The sequence below is a fragment of the Oncorhynchus keta genome, chromosome 10, assembly GCF_023373465.1.
Source record: "Oncorhynchus keta strain PuntledgeMale-10-30-2019 chromosome 10, Oket_V2, whole genome shotgun sequence".
NCBI classification, from domain to species: domain Eukaryota; kingdom Metazoa; phylum Chordata; class Actinopteri; order Salmoniformes; family Salmonidae; genus Oncorhynchus; species Oncorhynchus keta.
Window position 1 is genome coordinate 13804381 of NC_068430.1, and position 27713 is coordinate 13832093.

At 42.1% G+C, this 27713-nt stretch overlaps 1 protein-coding gene across 1 annotated transcript in view; it reads right to left on the reverse strand.

The window, feature by feature from the left end:
* LOC118388246 (potassium voltage-gated channel subfamily A member 3-like) overlaps positions 1-27513 on the reverse strand; it is a 39520-nt gene extending 12007 nt beyond the window's left edge. Inside the window, exons 1-2 of the transcript XR_004826528.2 lie at positions 27377-27513; positions 26197-26277 (exon numbers count right to left, since the gene is read on the reverse strand). The gene's annotated coding sequence lies outside the window, so the exon portion shown is untranslated. The remainder of the gene's footprint in view (positions 1-26196; positions 26278-27376) is intronic.
* Positions 27514-27713: the final 200 nt, after the last annotated feature.

Consider the following 27713-nt stretch of genomic DNA (forward strand, 5'->3'; position numbering starts at 1 on the left):
CATAATGTCCCAATTATTTTGGAGCATACTATATTTGAATTATTTATTTTACAAGGTCATTTTTGCTCATTTTTATCAAATGTGTCAATAGTAACCCCACAGTATATTCCAAGAGCAGCACTAGTATTCTGCATGATATTGTAATGGCCTCAAATAAAATGTAATGTAAGTGTCTGAACTGAAGTGTCAACATCTGCAGCAGCATGGGATTGATGAGGAAAACGCTAAATCAATATTCAATCTCAATGCCTGCATTTCTTAGTAATGATGACAGGGCTCATCAGAGGCATGGTTTTATGATCAGCTGCAACACATTGATCTGTCCAGAAAAACAAATCCTTCACGAGAGATTGTAGGATGGAATTCCATCAAACCTGCAATTCAGAGAAACCCTCACGGCGGAAAACGTGCATTACTCTTGCACCTCCACATAGAAAACATCAACATTAGGCCTACTAATAATTTATTCATAAATGTGATTATATAATGGTTGAAACATAGCATAATCTACATTTTAATGAATTGGTTGCATTCTCAGAGTGCAGTAGATAGTGATTTTCTTGAGCGGGTGTTTCAGGCTTTGAGAATTGTCTTCATTTGGTGCCAGCTAAGGATCAAAGAAAAGCTACTATATCGCAGCATTTTCCAATTGGAGGGTCAAAACCCCTGGAGGGGATAATCAGTCTCTAGTGAATTTCCCAGTTGTATAAAAATGGTTTTGTCTATTTGGTCTAAATTGAAACACTGCATTAGGACTTTGTGCTTGTATAACTGTAATACTAAACCATGACATAATTTATTTTAAACCAGTTTAAGGCTTTAACAGAGAAAGACTTAGTAGAAGGACAACATCCAAATAACTAGAGCAGTTATCCTGCTGATCACCACTTCCCTTCATCCTAGGATCCTGTTTATTGCCCCTTTGGCCTCAATGGGAACAACACATCATAGGCCTCTGAAACGTGTTGAGTTGGTGACATGTTACATTTTGGCTGAGACAGTTATACCAAATTATTCTTAAAGGAAAAATGTGGCTCATCACCTGGATTCTGTTTCATACATTGGATAAAAGTAGAGGCTCGGAGCCACAAAATGGTATATCATGCACTGCATTTGAGGAAACAATGGGAAAGAAATTATGCTTTGAAAGTTAATCAACTCATAAACTCACTTTTGAGAAAAACGTATTTCAATGTTTTGGTACTACTATTGGAGAGCCCTTCTTGGTCTACACCTATTCAGCAATGTTCACAGCCTCTTAAGCCCCACCCATCTCCTTAAGGGTTAATCTGTGCGCTCTGCGCTAACTTGCCAGCTACTTCCAAACATCTAAGAGAGAGAGAGAGAACAGCTGACTGAACATTACTCGCCCTAGCAGAGCTGGTTAGGCTGTTATGTTATCCAGAGCATTGGTGACGGCAACTGTGCTGTCGGATTGTCTGTTCGTAAATTCAGAGAGTTTCGCTTTCAGAGCACTCACTGGATGCTCTGGCCAATAAGTAGGGTTGTTCTGAAAGCTCTGACATCACAACGACAGTCAAGCACCCAAGCTAACTGGCTAACCTTGGCTTGCTACTTCCAGACCCATAATGAGAGAACACCCACCCTGACCATTTTACTCCCCCTAGGTTGGTTAGGCAGTTTTGATGTTATCCAGAGCATTGGTGACGAACTGTGCTGCTGGCAACACTTGAATACGCTTTGTTGCCGACATTTACTGACACCAGTGTTAAACATTCAAAAATGAATCAGTTATTCTGCGCTTTGGCACACTAAGACAAGAGTATCTTGTTAGGAAATGTAGCTAGATAGCTAGCAAGGCAAACAATGAATCCCAACACATGACATAACATTAGTAGCGAGCCAGCCAGCTAATGTTAGCCAGCTAGTTAGCAGTACACTAACTTGAAATGAAAATACTTTGTCAAAATTTGAGTGGAGTCTTCTGTTAAGACATGTAGCTAGCTAGCTAACTTAGTAATGGAGCATAATCACAACTCTTGACATTATTATACTGCATGAATCTGCAGGTAGCTAACCAACCAGGTTCTATAGCTATAACTAATCAATCAAATGTATCTGATGTAAAGAATTATATCATACACAACGTTAGCTAGCGACCCAGCCAGCTAACGTCTCCTGTCTGATGCCATGCATGGTTGCCCTTAGTTTGATGATGTAATCCAGACTGGTGTTTTCTCTCCTTAGCTATCATACTGGAATTCCACTGATTTCAAAACTCAGTCCTCCAGAAAGTAGAGAACATACACCTAACGTTAACTAGCAAGCCACCCAGCTAAATTTAGCTAGCTAACAGTACACTTTAACTTGACATTAGGTTTGTGCAATTTTACTACAAGATACATAAAAAAGCAGCGTTTGACATGATGACCCAGACATACTGACCAGCTCAAAGATACAGATGAGTGCTATATGGCAAACAATACAAACTCAACTCTCGGCATGTCCAGCCCACTCATTATCTGAGCCAATCATGACTGGCGGGAAGGTTGTTCACTTTTTCTGTGCCTAAACCAACTAGGCTCATAATTTAACAATTGTATTAATATTTACAGATGGCATATACGTTTGATATTAAGGCACATGGAAGTTGAAATGTTCGAGAAGGCATTTCTGCCAAAAAAACGCATTTTGATAAAAAATATATTTTTTTATGTTGAAACAGCTCTCCTGTGAAGTCGTATCTTGCAACATACGCCTAGTTCCCTGAATCGGGTCACAAATAATGAATAGCACTTTTCAAATCGTTCAAAGAAATTAATAGCCTCTTTGTGTTGAATGTTGGATCAACAATGTGACAAATACAGAAAATATACCCTTTTAATTTTATCAGGGACTTTCTCTTCTGAATAGATTACCATGGTAACTGTGATACAGTCTCTCTCTCCCCCCGCTCTCCCCCCTACTCTCTCTTCAAATTGAAATTCACATCTTCAGCTCAGAGTAAATTGAATTTAAATCTGTAATTTCCAAGGGCATTTGTGTAAGCACTTATCCCTATAGGCATTGAGGGAGTCACTGTCCTGAACCATGTCTGACCTGCCTGTGATCTAATCTCCCTGTAAACATTGCGGGAGTCACTGACCTGAACCTGTCCCACCCTGATCTTAAACCTGTCCTTGTGCTTGTCTCCCCACCCCCTCTTCAAGTGTCGCTCATCTTCCCCACTTATCCCCTGGGTATTTTTACCTGTGTTTTCTGTCTCTCCATGCCAGTTCGTCTTGTTTGTTGAAGTCAACCAGCTTTTTGTCTCAGCTCCTGCTTTTCCCCAGTCTCTCTTTTTCTCGCCCTCCTGGTTTTGACCCTTGCCTGTCCTGACTCTGAGCCTGCCATCCTTACACACTTTTAGTTTTTGTTGTCCTAGGCTACCTGGCTAAATGCATGCTCGCTAGCCTAACTTCCTTTTATGGGAAAGGGACAATTTTAGTTAGCTAAATAGCCACCGGAGGACAATGACACAAAGAGATGCAAAAATTCCAGATTTTTGCCATTTGGCTTCTGATGTGATGTGATTGGGCTGAAGCCAAACTCGCTTCCTTTGACACTTTTTTTTAATGTGCCAGGACCATTCACAGCTGAGCTCACTGAGTTTAGCTCGACGCTGATTGGCTGTTATTTTATACTTTCCTTGTCAAGGGAGGACAAATGCTCTTTGGCTTCCCTTGTGTTCAATGCTACAGGCGACAATAATGACATACTCTTTTTGACCAGACATCATCAGATAGATACGCTAGACAAACTGAGAAAGAGGTCCGCTGTTTCGTTCACTTGGATGCTTTCTGCGGTGAGATACATTCAGCCTCCTGTGAGTTGAAGGACAGTTATGAAACACAGAGAGACAAAACATACAAAATAATGTATGTTTTTTTCTTGGTCAATTTTTTGGGGGGAAGCCTGGCTTCCCTTGATATCTATGAATACACGTCACTACATACCCGGGATCTGATCTCACACTTTGACAAACATCATGTTTTCATTTTCCTTTCCTGTTTTTGGAAATGGTTCCATGTTGGTTGGAGAGATTAGAAGGGCAAATTAAAGGGGAAGAAGATTAATTTATTCAGAAGCTCTGAGAGTGTTTGATAGGCCTTCTTTATATTTAGACAGCATAAATTCCACCTGCCTAATGTAATTTTGGTGATGGTGTGTGCATAATATGTATCTTCACGCATGCTTTCCATGTGTTTTGTGTGAGCATGCTCAAGAGAGAGAGAGAGAGAGAGAGAGAGAGAGAGAGAGAGAGAGAGAGAGAGAGAGAGAGAGAGAGAGAGAGAGAGAGAGAGAGAGAGAGAAACCGCTCACACTCCAACCTCTTTTAAAGGCTGGAATTCCCCAACGAGTACAACCAATATGAGAGTCAGTCAGGCTGCAAATCAAGTTGGTTATTTGAACTGTTCCTTCATGAGAGAAACCCTCATTGCTGAAAAATCACATTACTCCTGCACCTGCGCATAGAAAACAGCAGCATCAGACCTACGGGTGAAACATAGCATAATCTACATTTTAATGAAAGGTTGCATTCCCAGAGTGCAGAAACAAAGAGATTTTCTGGAGTGGGTGTTTCAAGCTTTGAGAGTTGTCTGCATTTGGTGCCAGCTAAGGATCAAAGAAAAGCTACTATAGCGCAGCATTTTCCAATTGGAGGGTCAAAACCCCTGGAGGGCATAATCAGTCTGCCTTGAATTTCCCAGTTGTATAAACATTGTTTTGTCTATCTGGTCTAAATTCGAAAGGCATTAGTGGGTCAAATGTTTTCATTTGCCTTTCCTGTTTTTAGAAGTTTTTCCATGTTGGCTAGAGAGTCAGGCTGCAAATCAAGTTGGTTCTTTAAATTGTCCCAGTCACAAACACCACCACAAGTGATCAATTCTCCCATCTAGAACAGACCAGGGTTGTGAATGGATATGGACAACATTTTCAGTCATACCAATGCTCAATAAATGTCACATATGTATAATAATAGTTAATGGACTTCCATATAAAGCCGCTTGGATGCATTTACCCCATTCTAACACAACCTAGGAGACCTGTTCTGCATTCAACTCTCAGGAGTCAAAAGCACTTTAAAATATGCTACAAATTCATTTTGGTAATGAATTTGTATCTTTGGTAACGCTGAAATATAAAAATACATTCCAAATTGCTTTGTGGGATTGCCTCACGGTCAGGCAAGGCAAAGCACACTAGGAATTATGATAATCTACTCGGAAACAAAACACTCTTATCTGCACTGGGGAATAAAGAGAATTCTCCACTTCAAATAATCATACTTCTACTGCAGAACACCAGGCCAGACAATGTCTCTGCAATACAGGTCATGTTCTTAGGTGCCTCTTTGATTAATGAGAAACATATTTGGTCTCCGTCTGCTGCAGCTCGTGAGCACACAGTGGAATTAACAGAGCCAGAGAGAGCCCAGGGAACATTGATTAGTAATCAATTGGCTCTGCGTGGATGCAGCCACATTCACACTGTCCATCTACTGTATACAGTATTGTTGGGTCAAGGTCATGATAAACGTAGCATAACAATGCTAATTTTACCAGACTACCATTTGGCAGTGAGAGAGAGCCACTAGGGGTAGTTTAGTCAAATTAGAATCATGCAGCAGTTGCTCAACCACTATTGGCTAACCTTAACTAACTTGAGAAAACGAATACTATACTGATATTGTCTTAAAGGAACATGTTGAGAATAGATACAGAAGAGTAAGTAAATGTACATAAACAACCTATACATGATATTTCAACAAGTGAATACAGTGTGTTGGAGGTTGTGCAGTGAAGTGTTTGTACAGTGAAGTGTTAAGTCGAACAACAGGAAACCTCTATGTTTATTTTAAATTGGTTGGAGGTCTGTCATTCTCAGTGAAATGTTCTTCTTTATTAATTAGTCCTTGCCACCATGGAAATGTGAAGAGCAACTGCTGCCACGGCAATGTGCAAATCAAGCAAGACACATAACAAACAGCAGGGGATATACTGAAGCTTCTTATCAACCTATACACTCTAATATCAGGGGTAAATACACACACACACACACACACACACACACACACACACACACACACACACACACACACACACACACACACACACACACACACACACACACACACACACACACACACACACACACACACACACACACACACACACACACACACACACACACACACACAGCTCAGAGTCTGTGCATTTAAAATGTTGCAGACAAACTTCTCTGCTTACACAATAAGCCTCCTCTGTGAAGGTCACACATAGGTCATACATACAGGGATTTCCAACCAAACAATTATTGTGTAATACATCATTGCTAATGGCTGCTATTGTGATCATTTGACTCATGAATAAAAGCTGAAAGCCCATTTTAATAAGATCATTTCCGACCCATAAGGACCAGAAAGTTTTATCTTTAGTGAGATATACTGTAACCCGACCCCCAGAGGAGTGACAGGATACACACTAAGATTTACAACCCCAGAGAGGACATATCACATCTTACGATGCTATTACAAATGATACCCAAGCAAAGGTAACCTGCAGCAGAGGAGAGTACAGGTTACCTTTGCTTGGGTATCATTTGTAATAGCGTCGTAAGATGTGATATGACATCCTGACAAGGTAATGGATTGGATGGGCTGAGCAGAAAGCCCCCCCTTAACTAAATCACCGCTTTGGATTGGATGGGCTAAGCAGGTGTTCCCTCAACCCCCATATGACATCCTGTCAAGGTAATGGATTGGATGGGCTGAGCTTTAGCAGGATTCTTTCTCTTCACAACTGGCTACGTGATTATTGCAGCTGAATGGGTGTAACTTTTGTTGACAATTTCGATACCTTTTGGAAAACAAAACACATTTTATAAGGAGGGATGGGATCCATCCAAATCATTTGTCATTCTGGATCCTTTCACAGCACTTTAAGGCTGCTTTGAGACAATGATTTATCAGTGACCAAATCCCCGCTCAACTAATCCCTACCATTGTGACACTGAGTTGTCATAATGCTTCAGCAATTGTTCATTACAACAGGGAAGTCAGTAGACACAATGTAAGTAACCTAATGTATGTCCCGTTAAATGCACCGAATGCCTCTACTGGTCGTACAGCTATTGTATGCAGTAATCATGTGCCTATGAATCAGATGTATACTGTTCGCACTAAGCCGGTGTGCCCTAGGAGGAAGTCCACTGTGAGCAGCTCACCCTACACTAACATAGGGAACATGAGTACATCTACTGCTTCCCAGTAAAGCAATGAAAGCAAGTAAGCATCCCAGAAGAAAATTGCTCAAAATAGCCCACGTTAATATACGTATAAAGCTTAAGAAACAAGGTTCATGAAATCAATAATTTGCTAGTAACAGATGACATACATATTCTGAAACTCACATAGATAATACCTTTGACAATACAATGGTAGCAATACAAGGCTATAACATTTATAGAAAATATAGAAATGCCAATGGTGGAGGTGTTGCTGTTTATATTCAGAACCACATTCCTGTAAATATTAGAGAGGATCTCAAGTTAAATACTGATGAAGTAATATGGCTACAGGTTCATCTGCCTCACCTAAAGCCATTTCTGGTGGGAATCTGCTTCAGACCACCAAGTGCGAACAGTCAGTGTCTGGATAACATTTGTGAAATTCTTGATAATGTATGTGATATCAACAGAGAAGTATATTTTCTGGGTGATTTAAATATTGCCTGGCTATCATCAAGCTGCGCACTTAATAAAAAGCATCAAACTGTATCCAGTGTCTGCAACCTGGTTCAGGTTATCAGTCAACCTTCCAGGGAAGTTACAAACGGCACAGGAATTAAAACATCAACATGTATTGATCAGATCTTTACGAATGCTGCAGACATTTGCTTGAAAGCAGTATCCAGATCCATTGGAAGTAGAGATCATAATATGGTAGCCATATCTAGGAAAACCAAAGTTCTAAAGGCTGGGCCTAATATAGTGTATAAAAGGTCATACAATAAGTTTTGTAGTGATTGCACTTGACATATTTATGAAATTACTTATTCCATTTGCTAATAAACATGCAGGCACTAAGAAAATGACTGTTAAAACTGTTAAATCCCTGAGGATTGATGAGGAATTGAAAAAATGTTGTGGTTGAGAGGGATGAGGCAAAAGGAATGGCAAATAAGTCTGGCTGCACAACCGATTGGCAAACGTATTGCAAACTGAGAAATCACGAGACCTAACTGAATAAAAATACAAATAAACTACACTATGAAAGCAAGATAAATGAAATAAAGAATGACAGTAAAAAGCTTTGGGGCACCTTAAATTACATTCTGTGAAAAAAGGCAAACTCAGCTCCAACATTCTTTGAAGCAGATGGTACATTCATCACAAAACCAACTGATATTGCCACCAACTTTAATAATTTTTTCATTGGCAAGATTAGCAAATTTAGGCATAACATGGCAGCAACAACTGCTGACACTTCACATCCAAGTAAAACTGACCAAATTATGAAAAACAAGAATTGTAATTTTACATTCTGTAAAGTTAGTGTGGAAGAGGTAAGAAAATGATTGTTGTCTATCAACAATTACAAGCCACCTGGGTCTGGCAACTTAGATGGGAAATTACTGAGGGAAAAAGTGGACGATATTGTTCATCTTCTTGTTAATATTCTTGTTCAACCAACTGTTCATATAGTTGTTCATCTTGCTGTTTGTCCTACTGTTCATCTTGTTGTTCATCTTGCTGTTCATCCTACTGTTCATATTGTTTTTCATCTTGCTGTTCAACCTACTGTTCATATTGTTGTTCATCTTGCTATTCATCTTGCTGTTCATCCTACTGTTCATATTGTTGTTCATCTTGCTGTTCATCCTTCTGTTCATCCTACTGTTCATCTTGCTGTTCATCCTACTGTTCATCTTGTTGTTCATCTTGCTGTTCATCCTTCTGTTCATCCTACTGTTCATCTTGCTGTTCATCCTACTGTTCATCTTGTTGTTCATCTTGCTGGTCATCTTGCTGTTCATCTTGCTGTTCATCCTTCTGTTCATATAGATGCTCATCTTGCTGTTCATCCTGTTAGTCATCTTGTTGTTCATCTTGTTGTTCATCTTGCTGTTCATCCTACTGTCCATCTTGTTGTTCATCCTATTGTTCATATTTTTGTTGATCCTATTGTTCATCTTTTTGTTCATCTTGCTGTTCATCCTACTGTCCATCTTGTTATTCATCTTGCTGTTCATCCTTATGTTCATATATATGTTCATCTTGCTGTTCGTCCTGTTGGTCATCTTGTTGTTCATCTTGTTGTTCATCTTGCTGTTCATCCTACTGTCCATCTTGTTATTCATCTTGCTGTTCATCCTTATGTTCATATATATGTTCATCTTGCTGTTCGTCCTGTTGGTCATCTTGTTGTTCATCTTGTTGTTCATCTTGCTGTTCATCCTACTGTCCATCTTGTTGTTCATCCTATTGTTCATCTTTTTGTTCATCTTGCTGTTCACCATACTGTCCATCTTGTGGTTCATCTTGCTGTTCATCCTACTGTTCATCTTGTTGTTCATCTTGTTGTTCACCCTACTGCTCATCTTGTTGTCAATTTTGTTGTTCATCTTGTTGTTCATCCTACTGTTCATCTTGTTGTTCATCCTACTGTTCATCTTGCTGTTCATCCTACTGTTCATCTTGTTGTTCATCCTACTGTTCATCTTTTTGTTCATCTTGCTGTCCATCCTACTGTCCATCTTGTTGTTTATCTTGTTGTTTGTCCTACTGTTCATCTTGCTGTTCATCCTTCTGTTCGTATAGATGTTCATATTGTTGTTCATCGTACTGTTCATCTTGTTGTTCATCTTGCTGTTCATCTTACTGTTCATCTTGCTGTTCATCATGTTGTTCATCATGTTGTCATCTTACTGTTCATCTTGTTGTTCATCTTGCTGTTCATCTTGCTGTTCATCCTTCTGTTCATATAGATGTTCATCTTCTTGTTAATTTTCTTTTTCATCCTACTGTTCAACTTGAAGTTCATCCTACTGTTCATCTTGTTGTTCATCTTGCTGTTCATCTTGCTGTTCATCCTTCTGTTCATATAGATGTTCATCTTGCTGTTCATCTTGTTGGTCATCTTGTTGTTCATCATTTTGTTCATCTTGTTTTTCATCTAGCTGTTCATCCTACTGTTCACCCTACTGTTCATCTTGCTGTTCATCTTGCTGTTCATCTTGAGGTTCATCCTACTGTTCATCTTGAGGTTCATCTTGTTGTTCATCCTACTGTTCATCTTGTTGTTCATGCTACGGTTCATCTTGTTGTTCATGCTACGGTTCATCTTGTTGTTCATCTTGCTGTTCATTTTGCTCTTTATCCTACTGTTCATCTTGCTCTTCATCCTACTGTTCATCTTGTTGTTCATGCTACGGTTCATCTTGTTGTTCATCTTGCTGTTCATTTTGCTCTTTGTCCTACTGTTCATCTTGCTCTTCATCCTACTGTTCATCTTGCTGTTCATCTTGCTCTTCGTCCTACTGTTCATCTTGCTCTTCATCCTACTGTTCATCTTGCTGGTCATCCTACTGCTCATCCTGCTGTTCATTTGTTTGTTCATCTGTTTGTTCATCTGTTTGTTCATCTTGTGAAACTGGAAACTGGAGGAGCATTTGACCCATTAATGTTCTCCTCTTTTGTAGCAGGATTGTTAGCTAGCTAGAAATACAAACACATCAAAACAACAGCAGGTAGAGGACATTTCTGATGGAATGATTATTACAAAAAGAGAGCACTAACCAAGACCCAGTCCAACATAATGTGCATGTATATTTAACCACAGTGATGAGAAATCCTCATCTGTTTGTTATATGGTCCTGGTCCTTCTGTAGCTCAGTTGGTAGAGCATGGCGCTTGTAACGCCAGGGTAGTGGGTTCAATTCCCGGGACCACCCATGCGTAGAATGTATGCACACATGACTGTAAGTCGCTTTGGATAAAAGCGTCCGCTAAATGGCATATATTATTATTATTATTATTATTATATGGAATACTGGCCAAGGAGAGAGAAAATGCAAAGAGAGAGAAGAGCTAAATGCCTTAGCTACTGCATGGGAGATGATCTCTATAGCACATTATTTACAGCCTGGTGAAGCCACAGGCCAGGCAACATACACACGCACTTTAGTATGTTTTGCAAATGTATTAAATGGACTGGCTAATAGGGATCTCCCTCACTTGGTTGGCTTCCCCTGGAGAAGAAATTTAAATGAGAATAAACATACTGTACATGTGGGTGGCCAGGCACACACACACACACACACACACACACACACACACACACACACACACACACACACACACACACACACACACACACACACACACACACACACACACACACACACACACACACACACACACACACACACACACACACACACACAATTACTCTCACTGCACTTTGCAAGTTGTTGAGTATTACAGATGCACTAAGGAAAGCGTATTGACCTTTTAGTCACCACAGTGCCCCATTACAAAAGGTTATTTGTCCCCAAAAAAACATTGCAGCCATACTGTGAGACTGTTCTGGCTCATAACTACTGTCATCAGTTTGAACTCAGTCAAAATGGAATACCAGAATAAAATAATGATTTCCTATAGATCGTTAATAAAACGTCACAATAAGGTGCAAAGCATTTGATTTGCCTGCTGGGGGGCAAGGGGACCCCAGCTCCGCTAAAACCATTGACAACTGCGTGCTGTTGGAGGAAAACTCGCCTCCCTGCGGACCTGGCATCCTTTCACTCCCTCCTCTCTACATTTTCCTCCTCTGTCTCTGCTGCTAAAGCCATTTTCTACCACTCTAAATTCCAAGCATCTGCCTCTAACCCTAGGAAGCTCTTTGCCACCTTCTCCTCACTCCTGAATCCTCCCCCCCCCCTCCCCCCTCCTCCCTCTCTGCAGATGACTTCGTCAACCATTTTGAAAAGAAGGTCGACGACATCCGATCCTCGTTTGCTAAGTCAAACGGCACCGCTGGTTCTGCTCACACTGCCCTACCCTGTGCTCTGACCTCTTTCTCCCTCTCTCTCCAGATGAAATCTTGCGTCTTGTGACGGCCGGCCGCCCAACAACCTGCCCGCTTGACCCTATCCCCTCCTCTCTTCTCCAGACCATTTCCGGAGACCTTCTCCCCTACCTCACCTCGCTCATCAACTCATCCCTGACCGCTGGCTACGTCCCTTCCGTCCTCAAGAGAGCGAGAGTTGCACCCCTTCTGAAAAAACCTACACTCAATCCCTCCGATGTCAACAACTACAGACCAGTATCCCTTCTTTCTTTTCTCTCCAAAACTCTTGAACGTGCCGTCCTTGGCCAGCTCTCCCGCTATCTCTCTCTGAATGACCTTCTTGATCCAAATCAGTCAGGTTTCAAGACTAGTCATTCAACTGAGACTGCTCTTCTCTGTATCACGGAGGTGCTCTGCACCGCTAAAGCTAACTCTCTCTCCTCTGCTCTCATCCTTCTAGACCTATCGGCTGCCTTCGATACTGTGAACCATCAGATCCTCCTCTCCACCCTCTCCGAGTTGGGCATCTCCGGCGCGGCCCACGCTTGATTGCGTCCTACCTGACAGGTCGCTCCTACCAGGTGGCGTGGCGAGAATCTGTCTCCTCACCACGCGCTCTCACCACTGGTGTCCCCCAGGGCTCTGTTCTAGGCCCTCTCCTATTCTCGCTATACACCAAGTCACTTGGCTCTGTCATAACCTCACATGGTCTCTCCTATCATTGCTATGCAGACGACACACAATTAATCTTCTCCTTTCCCCTTCTGATGACCAGGTGGCGAATCGCATCTCTGCATGTCTGGCAGACATATCAGTGTGGATGACGGATCACCACCTCAAGCTGAACCTCGGCAAGACGGAGCTGCTCTTCCTCCCGGGGAAGGACTGCCCGTTCCATGATCTCGCCATCACGGTTGACAACTCCATTGTGTCCTCCTCCCAGAGCGCTAAGAACCTTGGCGTGATCCTGGACAACACCCTGTCGTTCTCAACTAACATCAAGGCGGTGGCCCGTTCCTGTAGGTTCATGCTCTACAACATCCGCAGAGTACGACCCTGCCTCACACAGGAAGCGGCGCAGGTCCTAATCCAGGCACTTGTCATCTCCCGTCTGGACTACTGCAACTCGCTGTTGGCTGGGCTCCCTGCCTGTGCCATTAAACCCCTACAACTCATCCAGAACGCCGCAGCCCGTCTGGTGTTCAACCTTCCCAAGTTCTCTCACGTCACCCCGCTCCTCCGCTCTCTCCACTGGCTTCCAGTTGAAGCTCGCATCTGCTACAAGACCATGGTGCTTGCCTACGGAGCTGTGAGGGGAACGGCACCTCAGTACCTCCAGGCTCTGATCAGGCCCTACACCCAAACAAGGGCACTGCGTTCATCCACCTCTGGCCTGCTCGCCTCCCTACCACTGAGGAAGTACAGTTCCCGCTCAGCCCAGTCTAAACTGTTCGCTGCTCTGGCCCCCCAATGGTGGAACAAACTCCCTCACGACGCCAGGACAGCGGAGTCAATCACCACCTTCCGGAGACACCTGAAACCCCACCTCTTTAAGGAATACCTAGGATAGGATAAGTAATCCTTCTCACCCCCCTTTAAGATTTAGATGCACTATTGTAAAGTGACTATTCTACTGGATGTCATAAGGTGAATGCACCAATTTGTAAGTCGCTCTGGATAAGAGCGTCTGCTAAATGACTTAAATGTAAATGTAAATGTAAGGGATTGTTAAATAAACTTGAATTATTTTGTTGTAATGTCACCCCTTGAAGAGCATAGTTAGAGCTACACATTTCCGATTATTCCATGCAAAAATATAGTGCACATTTATCCTGAATCAGAGTTATATAGCAAGTAACTGCATGCTTTTCATGATCAATAAATATCAATTGATCATGTAATTTCAGATGTGTAAGGGTAGACTCACGATATCGCTCAATATTGGCCACCATTAATTGGATATTTGAGTGATATAAAATAAAAGTAAACTATACCTGACAAGTGTGAGTGGTTTAGGTTCATTTCCCATCTTTGTTGCCTCTACCTGTCAAGCAGAGTGGTTTTGGGACATTGAAATATTTACTGATAGAGCAGACAGCAATGGAGGTCAACTGAAATTATGATCAAACAGCCTGCTCTAGAGGGGATTATGGGAAAAAACCTTCCTGAACAGCAAAGGCATGCATGCCCATTGAAATGGACGGAACACCGCACACGGCCCATTGAAATGGAGGGGACACCACACACGGCCCATTGAAATGGAGGGGACACCACACACGGCCCATTGAAATGGAGGGGACACAGCACACGGCCCATTGAAATGGAGGGGACACAGCACACGGCCCATTGAAATGGAGGGGACACAGCACACGGCCCATTGAAATGGAGGGGACACAGCACACGACCCATTGAAATGGAGGGGACACAGCACACGGCCCATTGAAATGGAGGGGACACAGCACACGGCCCATTGAAATGGAGGGGACATTGAAATGGAGCACACGGCCCATTGAAATGGAGGGGACACATTGAAATGGAGGGGCACACGGCCCATTGAAATGCCCATTGAAATGGAGGGGACACATTGAAATGGACACACGCACACCCATTGAAATGGAGGGGACACCACACACGGCCCATTGAAATGGAGGGGACACAGCACACGGCCCATTGAAATGGACGGAACACAGCACACGGCCCATTGAAATGGAGGGGACACCACACACGACCCTTTGAAATGGAGGGGACACACACGGCCCATTGAAATGGAGGGGACACGACCCATTGAAATGGAGGGGACACCACACACGGCCCATTGAAATGGAGGGGACACAGCACACGACCCATTGAAATGGATGGGGGACACAGACCCACACGACCCATTGAAATGGAGGGGACACAGCACACGACCCATTGAAATGGAGGGGACACCACACATGGCCCATTGAAATGGAGGGGACACAGCACACGACCCATTGAAATGGAGGGGACACAGCACACATTGAAATGGAGGGGACCCATTGAAATGGAGGGGACACAGCACACGACCCATTGAAATGGAGGGGACACAGCCCATTGAAATGGGAGGGACACGACCCATTGAAATGGAGGGGACACAGCACACCCATTGAAATGGAGGGGACACAGCACACCCATTGAAATGGAGGGGACACAGCACACGACCCATTGAAATGGAGGGGCACACACATTGAAATGGAGGGGACACAGCACACGACCCATTGAAATGGAGGGGACACAGCACACGGCCCATTGAAATGGAGGGGACACCCATTGAAATGGAGGGGACACCACACACGGCCCATTGAAATGGATGGGGGACACAGCACGGCCCATTGAAATGGAGGGGACACAGCACACGGCCCATTGAAATGGAGGGGACACAGCACGGCCCATTGAAATGGAGGGGACACAGCACACGGCCCATTGAAATGGAGGGGACACAGCACACGGCCCATTGAAATGGAGGGGACACCACACATGGCCCATTGAAATGGAGGGGACAGCGCAAATGGCGCATTGAAATGGAGGGGACACTGCACATGGCCCATTGAAATGGAGGGGTCACTCTACATGGCCCATTGGCTCATCCTGTTGTAGCTACATTTGGGGAGAGTCACTGCAACACTATGAATATATCTAATATATCCCCATTATGATACAGCATGTGCATCATTCTGGGTGGTCCCGGGAACATTTACCCTCTACAAGCGCCATGCTCTACCAACTGAGCAGGATCTATCCCCATTATGATGGGTACTGAGAGTGGGTACTGGATGTCACACTAACCTACTAACTAGACCAGTGGTTCTCATTCCTCTATTGGGGACCCACAACAATTCCATGGTTTTGGGGTCCCAAGACGTTAATCCCAGAATCCTCCCTATATGGTCAAGCAATGCCCTTATGCCACTCTCTGCTGAAGATGAGGCTCACATACAGCAAGATGATAGCATACCATTTTTTTGTATTATTATTATTTTTAACCATTATTTAACTAGGCAAATTCTTATTTACATTGACCACCTACTCTGGCAAACCCTAACCCGGACGACACTGGGCTAATTGTGCGCCGCCCTATGGGACTCCCTATCACGGCCGGTTGTAATACAGCCTGGAATCTGACCAGGGTCTGTAGTGACGCCTCTAGCACTGAGATACAGTGCCTTAGACCGCTGCACCACTCAGGAGCCCACACTTCTTCATGATGCAAGGTAGAAATACAGACACAAAAAAGGATAGTTTTGTCCGACAAAACGACTAGCCAGCATCATTCCCCTCAAATGTCTCACTATGAATTTTACTGTGAGTGTCAGGCAGAGCAGGAAATCCTATTTAGAATCCCAAAAGCAAACAAAGTTGAACATCTGATTAGAACAGACTTCAAAGTACAATTCCTCATGAAGTCTTCTGATCTGTTCATCGTTGAAGAAACTGAACCATGCAGCTCTTCTGAGCAACACCACTGATGACCAATTTCTCCAAGAATGTATTTGTTACTTCGCTATTCCCATTAATTACAGCAACATGTTATCTAAATGTATTGTTCTTGGCTCATTCTATTCTGTTTCTGAGTCTGCCAAACTGTGAGTACATTGCTTGGGAAGAATATTATCAGTCTGAAAATCATGTGAATTCCTGTTAAACGTGGAACAAGGGAGAGCTTGATTTGGTGTTTGGAAAGATTTAAAATACTATTTTAAAAGTTTGGTTACTAGCTAGCTGCCTTTAGAATTTGGATTCCGCTGGCGTCAGTTGCAGGGACCACTACTATCTATCCAGTTATCCTGCCGACCAAGGCCGGGTCAGAGCAGCTGCTTGGCGTAGCAGCTAGCCTAGCAGGGTTCTCTTGAGGGCTTCAATGCAACACGCAACGCAGTTAGCCACTGTGGATGGGACCGCGGATTGTCCCTGGCTTGTGGCTGTCTAGATCCCTGCTGCTTATTGTTGTTGTTTCCTATCTTCCCTGCAACCTGCCCTGTCTGGAACTGCGAGGAGTAACAGCGAAACCTACATTGCTACCATGACAAAGACCAAAGCCGGCGGGTGTACCGTTAAGGACAGTGGTGTCTCTATCACAGGTGAAGGATCTTTTAAACAAACAAAAAGAGTTAAACAATAAGAAAATAGCTTCAAGTGTTGTGTTCAAATACTAATGGAGTCTAATAAATAATAATAACTAATAAATGAATGGACGACCCATCCAGGACCCGAAGAACAGTTTGTAGTTCTCCCAGGGTCAGCTCGGTGAGTTCAAACAGGATAATGATTCCTGACTTCCCTGAATAGTTGCATATCACGGGGACTATTCAATGCTGGATGTGGCGTAATTAATGAAAAAACAGCTGGTACATTGAGGGAAAAAAGTATTTCATCCCCTGCTGATTTTGTACATTTGCCCACTGACAAATAAATCATCTGTCTATAATTTTAATGGTAGGTTTATTTGAACAGTGAGAGACAAGAATTACAACAACAAAAAATCCAGAAAAACGCATGTCAAAAATGTTATAAATTGATTTGCATTTTAATGACCATGCTGGTCATTTATGAACATTTGAACATCTTGGCCATGTTCTGTTACAATCTCCACTGGCACAGCCAGAAAAGGACTGGCCACCCCACATAGCCTGGTTCCTCTCTAGGTTTCTTCCTTGGTTTTGGCCTTTCTAGGGAGTTTTTCCTAGCCACCGTGCTTCTACACCTTCATTGCTCGCTGTTTGGGGTTTTAGGCTGGGTTTCTGTACAGCACTTTGAGATATCATCTAATGTATGAAGGGCTATATGAATACATTTGATTTGATTTTAATTTGCAGCTAGATAGCTGCGATCATCCGGTGTAATGATCCAGAGCGGCAGGAATCCGGTGATGAGGTAGAGAGAAGCGATTTGCGGGTATCTGTATGGCTACTGAATCCCACTGTTGACATCTAGTGGAAGCCTTAGGAAGTGCAATATAACCCCATAGACACTGTATATTCGATAGGCAATGACTTGAAAAACTACAAACCTCAGATTTCCCACTTCCTGGTTGGATTTTTTTTTTGCCTGTCACATGAGTTCTGTTATACTCACATACATCATTCAAACAGAGTGTTTTCTACCAAAATCTAGTAATTATATGCATATTCTAGCTTTTGGTCCTGAGTAGCAGCCAGTTTACTCTGGGCACCTTTTTATCCAAGCTGCTCAATACTACCCCCCAGTCCCAAAGATGTTAACAAAGAGTTTCAGTGTCTTTTGGAATGGTTGGCCAGTATAAATTGAACGTGAACATCTCTAAAACGAAGAGCATTTTATTTGGTACAAATCATTCCCTAAGTTCTAGACCTCAGCGGAATATGTTAATGAAGGTTGTGACTGTTGAACAACTGGAGGAGACGAAATTACTTAGTGTTACCTTAGATTGTAAACTGTCATGGTAAAAATATATAGATTCAATGGTTGTAAAGATGTGGAGAGGTCTGTTCGTAATAAATAGATGCTCTTCTTTTTTGACACCACCCTCCACAAATCAAGTCCTGCAGGCTCTAGTTTTATCTTGTCTTGATTATTGTCCAGTCATATGGTCAAATGCTGCAAAGAAAGACTTAGTTAACCTGAATCTGGCCAGAACAGAGCTGCATGTCTTGCTATTCATTGTAATCAGAGGGCTAATATTAAAACTATGCAAAAAACCCAGGTCCAGAAAAAAATCAAGGAAACATACAGTATTATACAGAGCCATGAGTGCATGAAAGTCCCTTCCATGACTGTATGGCCATATGTTCCGGATAGCCTCAGACAACAACTTTGATGTATACGCTGTGAATTGATGGCAGCATTTGCGCAAAACTGAAAGTACGTTCCACTGCTTTTAATCGTGGCAAGGCGACAGGAAACATGACCAAATACAAACAGTGTAGCTATTCCCTCCGCAAGGCAATCAAACAAGCTAAACGTCAGTATAGAGACAAAGTAGACTCACAATTCAATGGCTCAAACATGAGAGGTATGTGTCAGGGTCTACAGTCAATCACGGATTACAAAAAGAAAACCAGCCCCGTCGCGGACTCCGACGTCTTGCTCCCAGACAAACTAAACAACTTCTTTGCTCACTTTGAGGACAATACTGAACCACTGACACAGCCCGCTACCAGAACCTGCAGGCTCTTCTTCTCCGTGGCCAACGTGAGTAAAACATTTAAACGTGCTAACCCTCGCAAGGCTGCCGCTCCAGACGGCATCCCTAGCCGCGTCCTCAGAGCATGCTCAGACCAGCTGGCTGGTGTGTTTACGGACATATTCAATCAATCCCTATCCCAGTCTGCTGTTTCCACATCCTTCAAGAGGGCCACCATTGTTCCTGTTCCCAAGAAAGCTAAGGTAACTGAACTAAACGACTATCGCCCCGTAGCACTCACCTCCATCATCATAAAGTGCTTTGAGAGACTTGTCAAGGATCATATCACCTCCACCCTACCTGACACCCACTCCAATTTGCTTACCGCCCCAATTAGGTCCACAGACGATGCAATCGCAATCACACTGCACACTTCCATAACCCATCTGGAAAGAGCAATACCTATGTAAGAATGTTGTTCATCAACTATAGCTCAGCATTTATCACCACTTGTCATCCAGTTTGGGTCTCGACCCAGCCCTGTGCAACTGGGTCCTGGACTTTCTGACAGGCCGGCCCCCTGGGGGTGAGGGTAGGAAACAACATCTCCACCCCGCTGATCCTCAACACTGGGGCCCTACAAGGGTGCGTTCTCAGCCCTCTCCTGTGCTCCCTGTTCACCCATGATTGCGTGGCAATGCACGCCTCATCATCAAGTTTGCAGATGACAGTGGTAGGCTTGATTACCAACAACGACGAGACGACACTACAGGGAGGAGGTGAGGGCCCTCGGCATGTGGTGTTCAGGAAAATAACCTCACACTCAACGTCAACAAAACAAAGGAGATGATTGTGGACTTCAGGAAAATGCAGAGGGAGCACCCCCAAATCCACATTAACGGGACAGTAGTGAAAAAGGTGGATATTTTTAACTTCCTTGGCGTACACATCACAGACAAACTGAAATGGTCCACCCGCACAGACAGTGTGGTGAAGAAGGCGCTACAGCGCCTCTTCAACCTCAGGAGGCTGAAGACATTTGGCTTGTCACCGAAAACACTAACAAACTTTTACAAATGCACAAACGAGAGCATCCTGTCGGGCTCTATCACCGCCTGGTACGGCAACTGCTCCGTCCACAACCGTAAGGCTCTCCAGAGGGTAGTGAGGTCTGCACAACGCATCACCGGGGGCAAACTACTTTCCCTCCAGGACACCTATACCACCCGTTATCACAGGAAGGCCATAAAGATCATCAAGAACAACAACCAGCCAAGCCACTGCCTGTTCACCCCGTTATCATCCAGAAGGTGAGGTCAGTACAGGTGCATCAAAGCTGGGACCGAGACACTGAAAAATAGCTTCTATCTCAAGGCCATCAGACTGTTAAACAGCCATCACTAACATTGAGTGGCTGCTGCCAACATACTGACTCAAATCTCTAGCCACTTTAATAATTACATATTGGATGTAATAAATGTATCACTGGTCACTTTAAACAATGCCACTTTATATAATGTTTACACACCCTACATTACTCATCTCATATGTATATATTGTACTCTATACCATCTACTGCTTCTTGCCTATGCTGCACAGCTATCGCTTATCCATATATTTATATTTACAGATTCTTATTCATTCCTTTACACTTGTGTGTATAAGGTAGTTGTTGTGGAATTGTTAGATTTGTTAGATATGACTGCACGGTCGGAACTAGAAGCACAAGCATTTCGCTACACTCGCGTTAACATCTGCTAACCATGTGTATGTGACCAATATAATTTGATTTGATGTTCTATAGCTCAAAAGAAAGACATACCTGATTTAAAATAACAAATAAAGCAACACCTCATGGCACAACGCCTCTACCCCATGTGACCTACTTGTTCTATTTTTTATTTGTATTTGTATTTGTATTTATTATGCCAAGGCAGCAGCTACTCTTCCTGGGGCTTATTAGGGATCCACATTAGTTCCTGTCAAGGCAGCAGCTACTCTTCCTGGGGTTTATTAGGGATCCCCATTAGTTCCTGTCAAGGCAGCAGCTACTCTTCCTGGGGGTTATTAGGGATCCCCATTAGTTCCTGTCAAGGCAGCAGCTACTCTTCCTGGGGTTTATTAGGGATCCCCATTAGTTCCTGTCAAGGCAGCAGCTACTCTTCCTGGGGTTTATTAGAGATCCCCATTAGTTCCTGTCAAGGCAGCAGCTACTCTTCCTGGGGTTTATTAGGGATCCCCATTAGTTCCTGTCAAGGCAGCAGCTACTCTTCCTGGGGTTTATTAGGGATCCCCATTAGTTCCTGTCAAGGCAGCAGCTACTCTTCCTGGGGGTTATTAGGGATCCCCATTAGTTCCTGTCAAGGCAGCAGCTACTCTTCCTGGGGTTTATTAGGGATCCCCATTAGTTCCTGTCAAGGCAGCAGCTACTCTTCCTGGGGTTTATTAGAGATCCCCATTAGTTCCTGTCAAGGCAGCAGCTACTCTTCCTGGGGTTTATTAGGGATCCCCATTAGTTCCTGTCAAGGCAGCAGCTACTCTTCCTGGGGTTTATTAGGGATCCCCATCAGTTCCTGCCAAGTGGTTCTAGCTTGTATGGCTCCCCGGGCGAACCCCCCAAAAAAAAAATATATATATACAAATACATACAAATATAAAACTATATACAAAAATAAGACTCATAAATATCAAAAAGAAGTAACAAACAGAAATAGAAACAAATTTGTGTTGATTTGGCACTCGAGCATCAATACATTACCCATCCCCTCAACCAAGAGTCAACCAATTCACCTTGGTGGTGTGCAGACTGGTTTTATATTATTCTTAACGATTTCACACAAACCAGAAAAAAATGCAACAATATGTCTGTGAACTTATATATTCAAACTATTATGAATGAATTGTGGTTTATTTGGTAGCATTTCATAGTGTGACTGATTTGACTAATTGCATTAGTACTGTACAAAGTTAGAGATGCGCTATTTGATAGATTCCCCTGCTCCCCCAACCTCAGGCTTCCAGTGGGGAGACCTGAGGTCAACCTATCCCCGCCCCCTCCCCATCTCGTACTTCTGAGTGTGGACCTTCACAGGCAGTAGCCTGCCTAGTTTACAAATCAGAGCGCCCACTCCAACAAGGTTAATTGACCCACAGTCCCACACAGTGACATGATATCATTGACATGACGTTCAAATGAGCGATAGAAAACCGATCGGGTGCCCCGTTCTGCCCCCTGCAAGATGCTGCCCCGGTCAGCTGCCCATGTCACCTATACGTAAATCCGCTACTGCTGCCAAGGCAGCAGCTACTCTTCCTGGGGTTTATTAGGGATCCCCATTAGTCCATTTTAAAAACATTACAATACATTCAGAACAGATTTCACAACATATTAACTGTGTGCCTTCAGGCCTCTACTCTACTACTGAATATCTATAACACAAAATGCATGTGTACGTGTGTGTATAGTGCGTAGGTTGTCGTGTGTTTGTATTCATGTGTCAATGTTTGTGTTGCTTCACAGTCACCCGCTGTTGTATAAGGTGTTTTTTTATCTGTTTTTAAAATCAGATTTTACTGTTTGCATGAGTTACTTGATGTGGAATAGAGTTTCATGTAGTCATGGCTCTATGTAGAACTGGTGCGCCTCCCATTGTCTGTTCTGGACTTGGGGCTGTGAAGAGACCTCTTGTGGCATGTCTTTTGGAATATGCATGGGAGTCTGAGCTGTGTGCCAGTAATTCAAACAGACAGGTCAGTGCATTCAACATTTTAATACCTCTCACAAATACAAGTAGTGATGAAGTCAATCTCTCCTCCACCTTGAGCCAGGAGAGATTGGCATGCATATTATTAATGTTAGCTCTCTGTGTACATACAAGGGCCAGCCGTGCTGCCCTGTTCTGAGCCAATTGCAATTTTCCTAAGTTCCTCTTTGTGGCACCTGACCACACGACTGAACAGTAGTCCAGGTGCAACAAAACTAGGGCCTGTAGGACCTGCCTTGTTGATAGTGTTGTTAAAAAGGCAGAGCAGCACTTTATTATAAACAGACTTCTCCCCATCCTAGGTACTGTTGTATCAATATGTTTTTACCATGACAGTTTACAATTCAGGGTTACTCCAAGCAGTTTGGTCTCCTCAACTTGCTCAATTTTCACATTATTCATTACAATATTTAGTTGAGGTTTAAGGTTTAGTATATTATTTGTCCCAAATACAATGCTTTTAGTTTTTGAAATATTTAGGACTAACTTATTACTTGCCACCCATTCTGAAAATAACTGCAGCACTTTGTCAAGTGTTGCTGTCATATCAGTCGCTGTGGTAGCTAACGTGTCTTTACTCAAAGCCTGTGGCATGTCGTTAGTAAAGATTGACCTAGACAGCTGCCCAGAGAATTCCATTACAGAACACCCTCTGTGTTCTGTTAGACAGATAACTCTTTATCCACAATATAGCAGGAGGTGTAAAGCCACAACACATACATTTTTCCAGCAACATACTATGATCGATAATGTCAAAAGCAGCACGGAAGTCTAACAAAACAGCCCCCACAATCTTTTTATCATACATTTCTCTCAGCCAATCATCATCAGTCATTTGTGTAAGTGCTGTGCTTGTTGAATGTCCTTCCCTATAGGTGTGCCGGAAGTCTATTTGTTTACTGTAAAATAACATTGTATCTGGTCAAACACAATTTTTTCCAAAAGTTTACTAAGGGTTGGCAACAGGCTGACTGATCGGCTATTTGAGCCAGTAAAGGGGGCTTTGCTATTCTCAGGTAGGGGAATAACTTTGGCTTCCTTCCCGGCCTGAGGGCACACACTTTCTAGTAGGCTTAAATTGAAGATATGGCAAATAGGAGTGACAATATCGTTCATTATTATCCTCAGTAATTTTCCATCCAAGTTGCCAGACCCTGGTTGCTTGTCATTGTTGATAGACAATAGTCATTTTTGACCTCTTCCACATTTACTTTACGGAATTCAAATTTACAATGCTTGTCTTTCATCATTTGGTCAGATATACTTGGATGTGTAGTGTCAGTGTTTGTTGCTGACATGTTATGCCTACATTTGCTAATCTTGCCAATGTGTTTACACTAAGTACTGACATATATGTGTAACTGATAGATGCACACACACTACATGTTAATGTTTTTAAATGTATGTAAATTGTAAAGTATTTAGTCTTGTAATGTCATTTTCATTATGTGTCGGACTACTGTAAGACTTGCTGTTGCTATTGGCATCGGCTAATGTGTATGATATGAGTATAACTGATTGACGTAATCAAGTGTTCATTTTAAGTAGATATAGCACTACATTTTAAGTAGATATAGCACTACATTTTAAGTAGATATAGCACTACATTTTAAGTAGATATAGCACTACATTTTAAGTAGATATAGCACTACATTTTAAGTAGATATAGCACTACATTTTAAGTAGATATAGCACTACATTTTAAGTAGATATAGCCCTACATTTTAAGTAGATATAGCCCTACATTTTAAGTAGATATAGCCCTACATTTTAAGTAGATATAGCCCTACATTTTAAGTAGATATAGCACTACATTTTAAGTAGATATAGCACTACATTTTAAGTAGATATAGCACTACATTTTAAGTAGATATAGCCCTACATTTTAAGTAGATATAGCACTACATTTTTAGATATAGCACTACATTTTAAGTAGATATAGCACTACATTTTAAGTAGATATAGCACTACATTTTAAGTAGATATAGCACTACATTTTTTTATAGTAGATATTTTAAGTAGATATAGCACTACATTTTAAGTAGATATAGCACTACATTTTAAGTAGATATAGCACTACATTTTAAGTAGATATAGCCCTACATTTTAAGTAGATATAGCACTACATTTTAAGTAGATATAGCACTACATTTTAAGTAGATATAGCACTACATTTTAAGTAGATATAGCACTACATTTTAAGTAGATATAGCACTACATTTTAAGTAGATATAGCACTACATTTTAAGTAGATATAGCCCTACATTTTAAGTAGATATAGCACTACATTTTAAGTAGATATAGCACTACATTTTAAGTAGATATAGCACTACATTTTAAGTAGATATAGCACTACATTTTAAGTAGATATAGCACTAAATTTTAAGTAGATATAGCCCTACATTTTTCAAATCTTGTTGAATTCTTTCCAGTTGGGAGTATTTCAGATGTAGAGGCCGGACTCATTTTTTGAGAGCCTTTGAAGAACCATTATTATTAGTTTGACTGACGGTAGGGCTCCATTTTAGAGAAATCTAGGACTCCACATACACTTACGATTACTGTGCGAAATTAGGAAATAAATAGTGCTCTAAATAAATCATTTCAAATCATGGCTGCATTCTGGTTGTAAAAATTACACCTAATAACATACTACTGTATATTTAACAGGAATATTATATGATCTGAATCTAATAATAATATAAGGGGAGTCAGTGAAGTGAGGACATTCATTATTTATACTTTAACCCGTTCATATTTACTGTGAGAGAATGTTAGATTCAGAGGCTTAGGGTACGTCCCATATGGAACCATATTCCCTATATAGTGCACAACTTAGGATAAGAGCCCTAGTCAAAAGAAGTGCACTATAAAGGGAATAGACTGCCATTTTGGAATTAGCTGTCATGCCCTGACCTTAGATATCTCTGTTTTCTATATATTTTGGTTAGGTCAGGGTGTGACTAGGGTGGGTACTCTAGGTTTTTGTATGTCTAGGGTTTTTTGTATGTCTAGGGGTTTTGTATGTCTATGTTGGCCTGATATGTTTCCCAATCAGAGACAGCTGTTTATCGTTGTCTCTGATTGGAGATCATATTTAGGCAGGCCTTTTCCCCCACTTTCTGCTGTGGGATCTTGACTATGTGTAGTTGCCTGTCAGCACTCTATTGTATAGCTTCACGGTTCGTTTGTTATTTTGTTCGGTGTTCATTCTTTTAATAAAGAGAATGTACGCATACCACGCTGCGCCTTGGTCTCCTTCATACGATGTTTCCCAGCAGAGAACACATCGTTCTTTCCGTCACCACCACCCAGGAACTCTGAAAAGTTTATTGAACAGCATCAGTTTAATAAAAAGGGAAATGTCTTAAACCAGACCATTAGACATAATGTGTGTACATGTAACTTGCCTCCCTGTTAAATGTCATGTTTAATGTCATTAGGACACAGACATGAGGATAAAAGATTTCATGGCAAAAAAATAGAGAATTGATTTAGATCATGTCTATCCATCATATTCTCAATACTTAAACTGGCTAAACAAAGTATTGAATTAAATCACGTCATTGTTTCATAAGATAAGGAATACATCTGAAAGCACGATAACATAAAACACTCATTGGTAAACAGGATATTTTCCATGGCAGAATGAGTACAGTTGACCAGCTGTTTGTGACTGGGAAGTGGGAACACTTGCGTGGGGGTGAACTTCAGCGTCACTGGCAGATGTGGATGACTGGAGGAGACTCCATGTTGTCAAGAAAAGATAGTTAGTGCTCTGATTTGGGACGAGGAGCAGATAAGCCCTTCAGACGGTGTTAGGGAGGCAGATTTTGTTGACAGTGATGGGGGAATCCTGGCTTTCCTGCATGGGGACTGGCCAAGTCATTCAACCAAGGCCTGTGAGATTAAACATGCAGAGTCATCGCCCCATGGGTACTGCTGGTGGCCTGATTAGGAAACACTCAGTACCCTAGACCTCAGTCATGCCTCACATGAACTTGCCTCACATGGACTTTCTTGGCTTATTTTAGGGAGAAATGGAACAAAAATATAAACAAACATAACAATCTAATTCAGTCACAAACGCTGACATATATTCCAGCCATTAGCTAACCAGGTCAAATATGCCACACATCATTTTCAAAATTGTCCTCTATGGGGCCGATTCAGACTTCGGAATGTACGCCTTTCCTACTCACTTCTCATTATTTGGTATTCAGACTTCCCTTATTCAGTCGTGTAACACGCTATGTAAGTGTGGCTACCTTGCACACTGAATATATTTCATAAAAACCCTCCCACTTGCTGGCCAACAGAGTTTCTTGTGGGGTTTTCATTTAGTTGTGTTTTCAGTACATTAAGCCATCCCCTTAAATACATTGTACCTCTTAGTTTGGATTGTGTCGGCAGACTTACAGCACTAGAACCGGACTCTCCAACCCTGTTCCTGGAGAAAGACAGTCCTGTAGGTTTTTTTCTGATGTCTTGGCTGATTTCTTTTGATTATCCCATGATGTCAAGCAAAGAGTTGAGTTTGAAGGTAGGCCTTGAAATACATCCACAGGTACACCCCCAACTGACTCAAATGATGTCAATTATTCTATTAGTCTAATTAGTCAATTAGGCTTTAGAAGCTTCTAAAGCAGTAACATCATTTGCTGGAATTTTCCAAGCTGTTTAAAGGCACAGTCAACTTAGTGTATGTAAACTTCTGACCCACTGGAATTGTCATACAGTGAATTATAAGTCAAAT